This window comes from Canis lupus, chromosome 30 (genome assembly GCF_003254725.2).
Source record: "Canis lupus dingo isolate Sandy chromosome 30, ASM325472v2, whole genome shotgun sequence".
NCBI lineage: Eukaryota > Metazoa > Chordata > Mammalia > Carnivora > Canidae > Canis > Canis lupus.
In genome coordinates this window covers 38,415,685-38,429,161 of record NC_064272.1, presented here as the reverse complement: position 1 = coordinate 38,429,161, position 13,477 = coordinate 38,415,685, and positions in this window count along the sequence as shown.

Sequence of the window (13,477 nt, the reverse complement as noted above, 5' to 3'; positions counted from 1 at the left end):
CCTCAAGTCACAGGACGTTGGTCCCTACTCCTGCTCCTCACCACTCTGCCCTCCCCATCTCCGTCCTGTTCACCCGCTGTGGGGTGGGAGGAGGAGAGGATGCTCGATTCCTAAGGCCTAGCGCTCTCAGGTCGTGCGCTCGCTCGGGTCACCTGGTGTTCTCTCCAATCTCCCACCCAGGCCAGGATGAACCCGTGGAGACCCTAGGGCCCTGTTCAGATTCTGCGGCCCTGATGAGTCTTGCCTCAATTCAGGGACACTTCACAGAGACAGCAGCCCCCTTAATCGGCGTCTTACCTGTCTCACCCCCCTCCCTTCCTCTTCAGCATCACCTAAATACCTTGCGCTGCAAAAGAGAGGTACCCACGGGGTGGGGAACTCGGGAGCCGCTTTGTAACTTTCTGGGCCTCAATTTCCTCATCTGCAAAATGGCAACCCGTGAGACCTACCTCACAGACTGAGGTGAGGGTCGCACAAAATCAGTGTGGGAGTTTGCTTGGAAGTGACAAAAAGCTGTGTAGCGTGTCGGCTGTGAGCTCCCGAAGGAGAGATTAAAAAAGAAAAGTTGTTTTTCTTCTCTACCTGGAGGGTCATGTATGGGCAGAGCCTGTGAAGAAAAGTGGCTCTCGGGGGTCTGTTGGATGAAGGAAGGCAACCGATACAAGGTGCCGTCCTCGGGAGGCCCTGGGGGGGCTTCCTGGGGTTTATTAGGCTGTGGTCCTGGTCCTGGAGAGGAGAGCTGGTGCCAGGGCTGGAAGGGACGGTGCTAACAGAAGCGGAGAAGGGAGCAGTCTGGCCTTCTGTGGGCTTTCTGGATGGGATTAACAAAGGAAAATAGCCTAGAAAAGCCTGGAAGGGAGGTTTCACACTCCCCCCAGGCCCCAGCCCTCACCCTGCCACCCCCGGTCTACACAGGCTACACACTCCTTGTCCACCCCACCCGACACCGATCATTCCTCCCACCCCAGCTCTTGGGCAGATGAGGTAAAAGGTCAGCTCCCCAAACCTCAGCAGGACCTACGGCCACTAATACTGTCGACCCCTCTAACGAGGCCACACTTGCTATTTCCAAATCCTTTCCTTCCTCCGAGGAGCTTCTTCTCGCCCCAGAGGAGGGAGGTGTGGCGCTGGCAGCCGGTACAGGCAGAGAAACAGGGAGGTGTGGCGCTTTCCCCTAAGACGCCCAGCAGTGCTCTCCTGCCCCTTCAGAGCCAGCCCTGCACGCGCACCTTGCGTCTGCAGGGAGGCCTCGGACGCTGCCGCCACCGCAACACCGGCCCTTTCCGCTTCCTCCTTCCTCACAGTAGAGGAGTAGCTCGGAGCCGGTGGGCAAGGCGAGGAGTTCTACTGGGAGCCTGGCCCCGTGCAAGTCACCCATAGACATCTCACTTAATTCTTACAACAGCCAGTATGAGGCCGGGGTTTGAAAGGCAGGCAGACCGAGCTCTGTGACCTTAAGGCAGCCCCTCAACCTCTCAGTTTGCTCATCAGTCAAATGGGCATAATGAGAACATATCACAGGCCTCCTGCAGACCCGATGAGTTCACAGCTTGCCTGAGAGTAAGACCTTTACCGGTAGTAGCTCTAAAGGAGGAGGGGGAAGTGGCTTGCCCACAGAGCCAAGAAATGGAGGATCTGGGACTCCCCCCGAAGAACTGTGTGACCCCAAACTGTTCTGAGAGAAAACTCAGGTACAGTTGGTGGCCAGGATCTCTCTAGCGCTCAAGCATACAAAGCCCGAGGACTGGGGCCATCATCCTGGACTCACAATGTCTTAGACAGCCCGGGTTGGATAGGACTGGGGTGGGGGGCAGGGGCACGGGACCTCATCAGACTGAGCTCAGCCCTCTCCTGAAGGTGGGTGGCAAACCAGAGCTTCCCTCGGCAGGGAGGGCCAGGGGGGGCGGTAGCCTGTGATTCTGACAGGTGGGCAGGGAGTGGGAAGGCCCCAAACTCCGGAGGAGCCCACTCTGCCTCCAGAGGAAATCAGAGCTTCTCCAGAGCGGGAATCCCAAAGATCAAGAAAGGGAGATGGGCTTTCACTGGGCCCCTCTGGAGGACTGTGCCTGCCACCTCCTGGCTAGAAAGAAAAGCCCATCTACAGAAACTCGGGGGGCCTTAGTACAGGGGACGGGGAGGACTCTGATTCAGTAGGGGCCACGGTGGGCTAACCTTCCTTCCCGTCCTTCCCTCTAGTACTGTTTCCCAGTGCAGTGAAGGACACAGATGTGAAACAGACCACGACCGTCCCGTGTGACATGTGCTCGTGTAGGGACGAGGCCTGAGGAATAGGGCACCGGGCCTTAAGTCAGGGTAAGGTCCCCCATTCTGGCTATGCTGAGCCCACTGGCTCGGTGCTGGAAGCAGTGGGAAACATTACCTTCCTACCTCCAGAGAGGTCTTTCTAATGCCCACAGTCTGAGCCTGTCACCTTCCAACTGAGTGGGATCCAACTTCCCACAGGCTCCTGTCTGCCTCCTGACTGGCTCTCTCCGACCACCTGCCCCCAGAGCCCCCAGAACCTCCAGAGCCAGCCCAAGGTCCTCGCTGGGGCATACCTCTGTGCTCTGGAACATGCTCTCCTTGGCTGAGAGCACCAGCCTCTGCTGCTTGTCCAGCTCTTTCTTGGCTAGCTCCTGCCTGTCTCCAAGACACTTCAGACCCACTCCTCCAGAAAGCCTTCCAGAGCTCTAGGCTGGGTTGGGTCACCTCTTCTGAAGCCTCACAGCATTCCAAACTCCCCTCTGCATTAGCCGGTTAGCCCAACCGCAGCTCCCTGTGCTAGCGTGGCCGGGTTACATGCCCGGCTCCCCTGCTAGACTGGGGAGGGCTCTCTCCCAGGGCAGGGCCTGGGTCTGCCCGGATGCTGACACTTTGGTGCCCAGCACGGGGTGGATTCGGGCCATGGTTAGGGAGTGAAAGAGTAATGGCAAAGGAGAACTCCGCTCACCTGAAAGGAGAGAAAGGGGCCTCTAGGCCAAAAGCTCCCCTAAAGCCCCTGTATTTCCGCCTCTCAGCCCCTCAAGACCCATGACAGCAAACCTCAGACCATCAGCAGCCCGCTGCTGCCAGTACCCATTTCAACATGGAAACACTGAGGCCCAGTGAGGAGCAGCCACATGCCCGGGCCCTCGGGCCTGGGGCGGGGGGGCCTCGAACCCAGGTCTCCCAGGGGCCTGTCCAGCTGCACACTGCTTTTTTCTTGTTTTGCCACTGCTCCTCCCTCTCCCTCTCCATCCCCAGACCCAGGATGGAAAAACACCTGGCTGAGCTCCACCTGAGCTTCCAGCTGCCTGCAGCCCCCTCCTTGGAGGCCCCTAGCCTGTTGGGGGGGGCGGTGAGGAGAGGAGGAGAGGGAGCTCAGTGGAGAGGAGAGGCTGATGCATTTCCCCCTCAGTGTTGCAGGAGACTGCTCCCCCTAGCCCGAGCCTGGACTCCTGCCAGCCTCCCTAATCACCTCCTTTCCTTTCCCCATCCAGGGCCTCTCTCTGGGGATCCCCTCCCCCCACCTCCGTGCCCTGGGCAGAGCAGCACAGCTGTTTCCAGGATGGTGGTTTGGGCCTGGGCGGGCCGTACCCACAGCCCCGACTCCTGCCCAGCGCCCGCCTCACTTGGGCTTCCACTGGGAATTACCTTCCCGCGGCTCCCCAGTTCAAAGGTCTTGGGGGGCTGCCCACAGAGCTCCTCCCCGCCCTGCCCGGCCCCCTCCCCCTGTGCCGGAGCACATCCCCTCCTACCGGGCGGGCCTGCGCACTGTCCATCGGAACCTACCTCGGGCCACAGGGGCAGTGAGGTCTGGGCCAGGTGCCTGGCGCTGCCCCCGTTAGTGGCCTGCTGGGGTTTCCGTCACTTAGGGCTGGTTACCAGGCAACCGCGTCGGGAGGGCTGGCTCTGGCTGGGGCTGGCACAGGCGGCTGCTGCAGGGGAGGCTGCGGCCAGGCCGGCTGAGGCCAGGGTCACCGTCGTCGGCAGGGGGTGGGGCCTCGCTCTGCAGCTCAGAACTCCTTGTCATCCCCGTGGCTTCGGCTCGGGCCCAGCCCCGGGAAAGGGGCCTCCTGGCCGTCCAGGGCCCTGCACACCAGGCTCAGAGCCCTCAGGTTTCCGGGAGGTTGGGGGAAGCCGAGTGGGAGCCGAGAGGCGGGCCTCCCTCTTCAGGGACCGGGGTGTGGCCTTAACCTTACTGACCACCCCCCTGTGGCCCGATGTGGGGGACACAGGAGTCAGATCTCCCGGCCTCCGGGTGGCTGTGTGGCCTTGGATGTGTTGTTGCTTGTCTGCGCCTCAGTTCCCTCCTCTAGAGAACGGGACGACGCTAGCCCCGTCTCATGAGGCAGCGCGCAGTGTAGAAGATGCTCAGAGCAGCGCCCGGCCTCTCCGTACCTGCTGGGTCCCCTCCCCCGAGCCCCTGGTTTCCCACGTTGCAAGGGAGCAGATGTTACAGATGCTGACACGCTGGCCGCCCAGCATTGCCGGGTGAGTCGGAACGTGCCATCGTCATGTCCAAGAATAGACTTGCACCCCCTGCCCTTCGCTCCCCCCATCCCTGCCGCCTTGTGTTTTCAACTTACTACGCTATAGCCCTTTGCTAGGTGGCAGGCACTGGTTTAAGTGCTTTACAAATATTAGTGCATTTAATTTATTTAATCCATTTAATGGATTAAGTGACTTAATCCATTGATTAATCCGTTTAATGGCTTAAATGAGGTAATGCTGAGGTATACCTGGGGAGCCGTGGTGGGACAGGGGCCCAGGCACGCCTCCTTGCCCTGCTGGGGTGGCTTCACCGTGCCACTGGGTTGGATGCCAGTCCCGCCTCCCACCACAAAACCAGGCTGGGCTGCTTGTGGTGTAGCCGTGGGCGGGTCAGAGTTTCAGGAAGAGCAGTGACGGCTAATTAAAACTTTGGCTCAGGGAGGCCCCCTTGGGGCAGGGATTGCCTCAGTCAGCTCCCTTGGGGAGGCCCCCTAATTGGACCCGGGGGCCCCAGTAATGATGCAAACTCACCAGGTAGAGGATAACACGCTGGGAGGGAGGGGGAAGGGGGAAGGAGACAGGCTGGTAAAAAAATAATAACAACCCCCCTGTCATTGTGAGGCGGATGACGTGGGAGTTGTCAGGCTGTCACTTGGTTGCTGTGTGACTTCCGATAAGTTGCTTGGCCTCTCTGAGCCTCTGTTTTCCTCATTGGAAAGTAAAGACAGGAAAAGCTCCTGGAGGGTTGCTCTAAGAAGGTACCAAGCACGATGCGTGGCCCAGAAGTAGGGGTTTATAAAATTGGAGCAAGTATCACCGTGTTAGTAAGCCGGTATTACTACTAAAGGCCTTTCATACCCATCATCTTTTTTGGTCCGGGGGGGCGGGGGGGCGGTAGCCTCCCAGCTCTGTCTCCTGGTTATGTGAGTGTGGGTCCTAGGCCGAGTGAGGAGTGTAGGGGAACAGGAGGAGCAGGGGCTGGGGTGCGGGTCAAGCAGGGGGTCACGGAGCAGAGGGAGCCTGAGCAGAGCGGAAAGGACCTTACTAGGCAGCCAGCAGTGGAGGAGGAGGGGTGCTTGGTGGGGTGGACAGCCTCATAAAGGCCTGGAGACCAGAGAGAATGCAGGAGCCGTGGGGCGCCGGGGCTAGAGTTGGGGTCTGCTGAGATACCCAGGCCCATGTGAGTAACAGCCGCACGCTGCCCTGCTGAGGCTGGGGTCTGGCCCCAAGTGACCAGGGTGCCCCCTAGCTCCCGGGTGCTAGGAACTACCGGTCTGTGCAGGGGGGGCCTGAAGCAGGGAATCTGAGGGAGGGAGGGAGGTGCCACTTGTTTGTCCTGGGTGCAGCACAATGGCCACACTGACTCCTCTGCCCTCCCTCCAGGGGCCAACCTCATCCCTGATCTGTAAGGTCTCTATGGTCACGGGGCACAAGTCCATCTTCCCAGGCTCTCCGGCCCCTTAGGAGGCCTTACAGGCCTGTCCTTGGGACAGGGCCCAGGCCAAAGTCCAGAAGGAGGCAAGGCTCGCATGGGGTGAGACCCAGATGCCTCCAAGATGACCCAGCTCCGTGACGTCACCGCTGTGCTCACAGGCCGCCTCCGGTGGCACGCGTGTGCCTGCGGCGGGCCTGGAGGCCCCGGGACCGGGTGGCGGGGCTCCCCTCTCCTCGCACACGCCCCAGAGCAGAGCACTCTGCCCCCGCAAGCGCTCCGTGAAACCTGCCGACAAGTAGGGCCTCGGAGCGTGAGTCCTGTGGAGAGAAAGCCAGGGCCCAGGTATGGGGGGGCTGGGCCACATTTCAAAGCAGCCGGTCGGTCAGCACGGGTGAGCCCGCAATGCGTGAACGAACACATAACAGGGCCTGCAGGACCTGGGCCTGGCTCCTTACCTCGAGGGCAGCCCCTCCCCTCCCCCCGGCAGCCAGGCCATCTGCAGCTCACACGGGCTCCAATTAGCTCAGTAATTAGCACCTCATCAGGCCTGTCTGCCTCTGAACGGCTCCCCCGGGAAGGGGTTTCGGGAGGTCTCTGTGACCTCAGGGGCCCAGGGCGAGGGCAAGTCCAGGCAGGCCTGGGGCCAGACCCCAAGGCCCCTGTTGGTCTCCCTGCACCTACAGATGCCCCCTGGCACTCGCTGGCAGGAGTTTCCCCACACAGGGCAGTGCCCCCCCCCCCAAAGAATCCCTCGGGGACTGGAGAAGGGCGGCGAGGGGGGGGGGCGAGGAGCCCCAGGCAGGACGGGCTTCTCCCAGCCGTCCCAGGCACCCACACCCCCACACACCTCCTCAGCAGCTCTGCTTATGCGGGGACCCCAGCCCGCTAGGCTATGGGGACACGGCAGGGCAGCAGGGAAGGGTAGGAGGACAGCCAGGTCCCCAGTTCCCCTAGGGAAGGAGGCAAAACCAGCTGGAGTCCATCCGGGAGCCGAGGGCAGGGCCGGGGTGGGGTGGCCTGTGGCTGCTGGGGTCGGAGGGTCCCGCAAGAGCCCGGAGGCGGTGGTAAGTCCTGAGGTGCTCGCAGTGTGGGGTCGGCGTGGCTCCAGGGGCCGGGCCGGCAGCGAGGTCCCCTGACTGAGCTCGGTGTCCCCAGCTCTAACGCGGGGACAGTAAGACTCACCGCCCCCAGGGCCCAGAGAGGATCCTAAGAGGCAGGGTGTGGGGTGAACAAGAGCGCTGCGGGGGTGGGAGGCAGGTGGCAGTGGCACCGGGCCACAGAGCCGGAGGCGAGGGCCAAGGGAGGCCAAGGGAAGCCACATCTCGTTCCCTCCCCCGGACTCAGCAGCGCAGGCCCGGGGCGGCGGCGCTCAGGCTGGGGAGACGGAGTGCGTGTCAGGCCTGGCGGGAACGGGGGGACGGAGGGGGCAGGAAGTCAGGCCCCCCCACGCCCAGGCCTGTAGCCCGAGACCACGTGGGGCCGCCCGGACCCTGCGGAGGCTCTGCGGGCGCAGGGGCGCAGGGCGGGGGTCGCTCACATCTCCTGCTTTCAAGCCCCGCTCTCTGCCCTCGGTGCCCCCGCCCGTCCTGCCCATCCTCACCGCCACGGGTTCCAGTCCCACCCCGATCCTGAGACAACACCCGGGAAGCACACCAGGACAACCCAAGAGGGACAAAAGGCTGGGGTGGGGGGGGTGGGGGGGTGGGGGGTGTTCAATTAAGGGAAACGCCCATGTTTCGGTCCCTAGAGGCCCCAGGCGGGGTCCTCCTCCAGCACAGCGACCCTCTGAGCCGCGTCCCGGAGTCTCTGGGCCTGCCTGCGACCTGACGGCGCAGCACAGCCCAGTGGAGGCTGCGGTCCGCCCCAGCCCTGCCTGTGACCAAGTCCCTGTTTGTCCCCGGCAGTGGCAGCATGAAGCCCTTGAGGGCAAAAGGTCTGTAAAGCCATTTGGGGGAACCGGGGCGGGGGGGGGCTGTGCCCGCTGCTCTGCTCGGCTCTGAGGCTGGGAGCTGGCAGGGAGCACCCTGGGCTTGGAGGCGGGAGGCCCACCCCGCCCGGGGCCTGCCCCAGCACAGCTTTCTCCAGGCACAGCCCTCTCAGCTTCTCAGCAGCTGCCGGGCCGGCCCCCTCCTGCAGCCCCTCAGGTGGCCAGCACCCCCGGGGACTTTGAGGGGCTCCCTGATTGAGCCCACGCTCCAGGTTCAGTGGGGTGGAGGCAGGACCGGCGCCGTGACCTGCTGTGCGTCCAACAGGATGCCAGGCTCCCCACCCCGCGACAAGTCAGGACAGGCTCACGGAGCAGCATGAGGGCCGTCCCTGATCTCAGGAATGTGCTCCTGGGGCCAGGGGACCGGGGGAAGGGGGCCCACGCTCCGGGCCGGGGCAGCCAGGAAGATGGGTGCTTTTCCTTGGCTCCCATCCGCCCCTGCTACTTCTTGGCTGTGTCGCCTTAGGCGAGTCACTTCACCTTCCTGAAGTTCATGCAGGTATAAAATGAGGAAGCCGTCCCCGCTGCCACGGCACAATCAGGCAGACAGGAGCCTGTGAGCACGGGGAACCCGCGTGAGCTGGGACGTGGCAATGCCGGTGCTTCCTGGAGGAGGTGCGCCGAGGGCTGGGGGCCCAAGCTGGGCTGCGCCGCCAGCAGCACCCATGCCCGTGGGGGACTGTGGGTCCGGGACGAGCTAGGGCGCCCCTTCTGGATGAGGGGCCCGCCTGAGGCGTGCGCTGCTCTCCAGCCGGCTCTGCCCCTTCCTCTACCTCCCCCGCTTCTTGTCCGCCCCGTTCCCCCCCTGCAGACTCTGTCCTGGGGTATTGACCGGTCTTGTAAGGAGGACGGCGGCGCAGAGACTCTCAGTTCATGAAGCTTGGTGGCTGTCACGCTGTCTCCTGAGCACGGGGTCATAGGTCTGCGTGCAGAGGAGGAAGCTGGGGAGAAGGGACTTGCCTGAGGTCTCCCCAGCAGGAGCCGGGCAGGCCTGGGGTCCCTCACTCCCAACACTGGGCTCCCGCCACCTGCCTCTGAGCGGAGGCCTCCTGGCCGGGTGGGACTCCCAGGCGCTGAGAGGACCAAGGACAAGTCCTGTCACGTCCACGGAGGAAAAGGACAAGGCTGTCACGTCCACGGAGCAGCACCCTGTGCCCAGCCCTCCCTGCGTCCCTGCCCTCGTCCGCTCACCAGCTTTCTCCGGCTGCCACACTGTGTGTGTGACCTCTGTGTCACCCGCAGGGGCCGCCGGTCACCTAAGGCGGGAGGGCCCTCCAAGGCCCTGGCTCAGAACAAGGAGCTGGGAGGGTGGGGGGGTGGGGGTGTTCAAGCACCCCTTCCCCCCTCCCCAGCTTGGCTCCCCCGCCTCATGCCTGGCACTCATCACTTCAGGGTTACACCAAGTTCCTCCACCAGACCGGCAAGGGCAAGTTTGCCTCCTGGCTGCACCCTGGCCTAACTCTGTGACCTCGGCTGCGTCACTGTACACCGTCAGCCCACTTTCTCATGGGCTGAAGTGGGGCTCGTGGCTTTCTTGTGTTCTCAGTGGGAGGGAGGAAAGAGGGGATCTTGAATGAACAGTGTCATGCGGGGATCCCTGGGTGGCGCAGCAGTTTAGCGCCTGCCTTTGGCCCAGGGCGCGATCCTGGAGACCCGGGATCGAATCCCACGTCAGACTCCCCGTGCGTGGAGCCTGCTTCTCCCTCTGCCTGTGTCTCTGCCTCTCTCTCTCTCTCTCTCTCTCTCTGTGACTATCATAAATAAATAAAAAAATAATAAAAAAAAAAGTGTCATGCAAGACACTGCTCGCGTGCTCATCCACTCCCACCTGCCTGGGACAGAGGTGGTCCCCCCCGCCCCCAGCAGCTGCCCTGGACAGTGCCTGTGGATGGGGGAAGGCCCAGCTCACCCCGCTGGAGTCCCTCCCTCCTGCACGGCTTAGAGAAGACCTGGGCAACCCACCCTGCCCTCGAGGTAGCCCTTCACTTCATGCCAGGGCACCTCTGTGGGGCGGTTCCCACTGGGCGTCCACCAGCCTCTTATCTGTGCAGCCCCGTCTGCTTCCACAAGGCCCTGAGAGCACCCTGTCCCCCCTTCCCTAGTTCCCATCTTTGTGCGAGCTCCAGCTGCGTTTCACAAGCTCCCCTTTGTCCCACGTGGCTCTTCTGCGGGTCTGTGGTCCGCAGGCACACCCTGCTCCCCTCATCCCCTCCTTCAGTCCAGGGTTGAACCCTAGCCTGCCCCCAGCCTCACCCCTGCCAAGCTGGAAGACCCCACCATCCAGACAGGGGTTGAATACCAGCTACCCCTTGCCTCTCAGTTTCCTCATTAGAAATTTGGGAATAGAGATGCCTGGGGGGCTCAGCAGTTGAGCGTTTGCCTCTGGCTCAGGGCATGATCCTGGGGTCCCGGGATCGAGTTCCACATGGGGCTCCCTGCATGGAGCCTGCTTCTCCCTCTGCCTGTGTCTCTGCCTCTCTCTGTGTGTCTTTCATGAATAATAAATAAAATCTTTAAAAAAAGAAAAACAAGAAATTTGGGAATAAAAATACCTAAAGATATTAGGGCGCCTGGGTGGCTCAGTTGGTTGAGTGGCTGGCCCTTGATCTCAGCTTGGGTCTTGATCTCAGGCCTCGCACTGGGCTCCACTCTGGACTCCACTCTGGACGTGGAGCCTACTTAAAAAAAAGCTATGTTGTGACAGTAGATTAGAAAAACCAATGTTTCTGGTGTATACGTCAATATAAACAACAGAAACCAAGGGATAAATAAATGAACTAACTCTTGAGTCTACTCTAACTTCTTAAAACAATACCAAAAGCCTAGTTAGCAAACTCAGATGCTCTGTTGGTCATAGCGTATTGCTAGGGACCCTCATCATGGGCCCCAGCTCTGCGTCTGAGGTCCCAAGGACAGCGTACGCTTGCAGAGGCAGCCTCAGAAAAAAGTGGGAGGCTGAGTCTAAAGTCAGGATAAGGAAGGCCTGGAAAAGCCCAATAGGGCTTTCTCTTACTCTGGAGGGTCCAAAGCAGAAGCCCAGGACCCACGCCATGTGTGGGCCCAAGAGACTGCTGCCCGAGGGGCCTCAATTCTCTGGCTTTCAACAGGGGCTCCCCACAGGGCCGCCGCCTGCCCACATGCCCTGGGCATGGGACCCACTCCCGGCACACAGAGCCCTGTGCCAGGACGCCTGACTTGGGAGCAGAGCATGTACTGGATTTGGGGGGCTAGATGCCATCCTGGCAATACACCCCTTGTGCGTCGCCCAACCTGCAACCGGCAGGGCCCCAGGGACCCCGGTAACTCTGTGGATGGCAGAGCAGTTTACACATTTCTCCAGGGAGCCTTCCCACCCAGCAGCTCCCCGTGTGCCCATGGCCTCCCAAGCTGAACCCCTCTCTCCAGCCGCTCAGCCCCTCAGCACTGGCTGGCACAGGGTTGGCGTTAGGCTTTGACCAAAGGTCAGGAGGATGAGGAGGATCCACATCCTCACTCAGAACGAGCAAGGCAGACAAGTGGTGGGCGTTTTGGTTCCCCCCCCCCCCCCAGCTATTTCCTGTTCAGCCACATCCCACTCAGGTCACAGCTTGTTGGCATCTTCCTTTTGGGACCCCCCCTTCCCCCCTGCTGCGACGCTTGTCCTCCTGTCCTCGTGCATGGCAGTTTAGCCCTCCGCCCCCACCCACATGTGCAAACCAGATATGTTCCTGAGCCCGACCAGGCGTCCTGCTAAGCTGGGGGCCCCTAGTTACCTAGCGCCCTTCAGCTCGGGTTTACCTTCTCACAGCTGCACCCATCCTCCGTTAGGGCACCTTGACACCCATGTAGAGAGATGGACAGAGGATGATAGAAATTTTCTTCTTTCCCCACAAGTCTGGTCCCTGTCCCATCTCATCACTTTTAATCTGCTAAAGCAATCTCAGACACTTTCTAGATCATGAGTGCGAGTCACAGGTTTATCATAAATGGGCTAGCAGGGGAACCAGTCACAGAGAAAAAAAAAAAAAAAAACACAACAGAATCCTCCAGCATCCAGGGTGAGGCTGTGTAATGGAGTGACGTGAGCACAAACACTAAAGCCAGACTGCTTGGTTTCTACTTTAAAAAAAAAAAAAAAAAAAAAGATTGTAAAAAAAAAAAAAAAAAAAAAAAGATTGTATTTATTCATTCATGAAAGACACAGAAAGACAGAGAGAGGCACAGCCACAGGCAGAGGGAGAAGTAGGCTCCATGCAGGGAACCTGGGTCTCCAGGATCATGCCCTGGGCCGAAGGGAGGCTCTAAACCACTGAGTCACCCAGGGATTCCCTAGACTGCCTGGTTTCAAGCCCGCTCTTGCACCTTCCTGGCTGTGTGACCTTCCTAAACTCCTCTGTGCCTCAGTTTCTTTCATCCATGAATGATGGAACGATGGTTGGTAATAGTACTTCCCTCACAGGCCTGTTGTGGTGCCTGAAATCTAACCGAATTCAAATTAAATGGCTTCATCTACGCAAGCTACTAGCACAGTACCTGGCACACCATACGCATGACAAGAGCATCAGCTATTGCTGTTATAAGCGAGTTTATATAGAAGCAGGAATGTTAGATAAGGTTGTTTAATTAGGTACAGGTCTGGTTAGCTTTACAGGGCTGTAAAGCTGTCACATGGGTATCAGCTGCATGGGTTAAACCTGGGTCATACCAAGCAGGACCGTCCCTCCAAATTGCTAGGTTTGGGCTGCTAATCAGAAACACCAGCTGCAGTTTTGGTGTTGTGGGGTGGTTTTTTTTTTTTTTTTTTAAGTCTGGGATATCTTTTTTCTCCAAACTACCCCTGAATGATTATCAGGAACACCTTTTAATCAAGTGGAGCCTGTGAGGAGCAGGAGGTGGCAAGAGAGACGGAGCGGGCCAGGAGCCTATTCCTCACAGCCAGGTGGTGCTGGCAGGGCTGGTGGAGGGCTCTGCGGCCACGAGGAGACAGCCAGAAGGTGCTGGGCGGTGAGGCCTGGACTGGGCAGCTGGGTGGCTTGTCTGTGGTCCTGGCCATGGCAACAGCTCTCGAGGGCCAGCTATGGTTCCTGGCCACTGACCACACTGTCTTCTGAACCCTTGGCCTGCGTGAAGCTCCTTCCCTAAGTTCCCAGAGCCCTGGCAGGCCCCAGAACCCTCTGCCCAGCCTTCTGCTGGCCTGAGTGTCCTGTGGAGGAGGGGAGGCAGGACTGCAGGAGGACCCAGCCAGCCTGAGCTGAGAGCCAAGAGGGGCTTGGCAGCTTCCCCGAGGGCTGGCATGGTGCCTCCTCTCCTCCACCCCCCGCTGCCGAAGCTGCTCCGGACCTGACATACAGCATTCGGTTAATAAAGCCTTAAGGGGCTGCCTGGTAAAAGTAAACCCAAAGGTACAAAGTTACCTGACAGTTAGTAGTCCTTTTCAATAGAAATATAATACCAACCACATGTTTTTTAAAGTTTTTCTAGTAGACAATGGAAAAAAGTGAAAAGAAACAGGTGAAATTAATGTTAACAATATATTTTATTTAATCCAATTTATCCAAAATATGATAGCACATGTAATCAATATATGGAGTTATTGATGATAT